This window comes from Pygocentrus nattereri, chromosome 17 (assembly GCF_015220715.1).
Source record: "Pygocentrus nattereri isolate fPygNat1 chromosome 17, fPygNat1.pri, whole genome shotgun sequence".
NCBI lineage: Eukaryota > Metazoa > Chordata > Actinopteri > Characiformes > Serrasalmidae > Pygocentrus > Pygocentrus nattereri.
The window spans coordinates 34488078-34489926 of NC_051227.1; positions in this window are offsets into that span (position 1 = coordinate 34488078).

Genomic DNA, 1849 nt, shown 5'->3' on the forward strand with positions numbered 1-1849 from the left:
ACTGGCAAACGCAAGGGGCAAACACAGGGCTTAAATACACTTAACAATGAGGGACAGGTGAAAACAATCAGGGGCGGAGTTACAAAACCAAAACACGAGCACATGGACAGGACTGGGAGGAGCCAACCGTGACACTATTAAAGTGTAGTCCGGTGCCAGTCAATTTTTGGGTAGCATATGATGTGTTTACTGTGGAATAGACTACTGTTTAATTCCTATAATACTTGTACTATTTTAATTTTATTATAATTTTAATTTATCAAATTCTATGATATTTAAAAAATCTGTTGTTTATTATAAGTTACTTTACTTTTAACACAGATTTAATGTGTTTCTCTGCAAGCTAGATGACTGTAAAGGTACTTACAGGTTCAGCCTTAAATAAATACATTTGAGTTATGGATACTTTCTGTTTTTCAATGATGCAGCAAATAAAGTTAACTCAAACAGCTAATTCATTTTCAATAGTTTCAACTGAGCTGACAGTGCTCTACTTTTTTGAGTTCTGCTTACTCTTTTAGTTAGGTTAACTTGAATCAGCCATAACATTAAAACCACCTCCTTGTTTCTACACTCTCTCTCCATTTCATCAGCTCCACTTACTATATAGGTGCACTTTGTAGTTCTACAATTACAGGCTGTAGTCTGTTTCTCTGCATACTTTGTTAGCAGCCTTTTACCCTGTTCTTAAATGGTCAGGACCTCTACAAGACCACCACAGAGTAGGTATTATCTGGGTAGTAGACACAGCAGTGCTGCTGGAGTCTTTAAACACCTCAGTGCCACCAACCAAACATGTTCAGCCATTGAAGAACAGGGTGAAAAGGTGCAAAGAAAGTATTCATAATAATAAATGGACTACAGTCTGTAAATGTACAAATACACAGTAAGTGGAGCTGATAAATTGGACAATGAGTGTAGAAACAAGGAGGTAGTTGTGTTGTGGCTGATTGCTGTACATCCTGCATTCCAATTTTTAACAACTGCTTTGGTATTAAACTTTGCGAATGGTTTGCCGGCACCACTTTATATTAGTGTCTCTAAGAACTGTGTAGTTACATGTGAACAACTTATGCAACAACAATGTAACTTAACAATTTAGTCACTATTACAGACGGACTACAAAAGTACACTTTATGTAATTACACAAGTATATATTTATAGATGCAACAGCCTATTCTCTCTCATGTAATTATACAAGGTTAACCACTTACGTTAAGACTTAACATACATTAAGACATTACTTACACGGTATCTGCCAGCTTTCTTAACATTTAATTTGCATTTATGTTGTTAGTTCTGTAACATTGTAACCATTCTGTATGTATATGTGACAATACAGCAGATGTCTCCATCTTAAAATATAACTTTTGTGACATTAAGTAAATGTGTTGCATTACCCCAAAACAATTTGTATATTACCACTCCATTATAAAACAGTACTTACATAACAACTACACAGGAACTGTCACTTATTTTAAAGTGTAATTCTAACACTACAGGAAATTTCCAGTGTAGAAGATACACTTGTGTACCAATTACTTTAGGGAAAACTAAAGTTGATACACATTTGTACTTACACAAGGTGTACTTCTGTAATCCATCTGTAAAAGTGACTAAATCATCAAAACTTATTGTTGCATGTTATTCATGTGTAACTACAGTTACACTGTGTATGTGTGTGTGTGTGTGTGTGTGTGTGTGGGTGTGGGTGTGGGTGTGTGTGTGTGCACGTGTGTGTGTGCATAACTCATTTCACAGATGTTCTAACAGAAAGTACTCAGATTTTTTGCTTTAGATAATGAGAAAATGATTCATATATTCATATTATTAAAACAAACACTAAGCA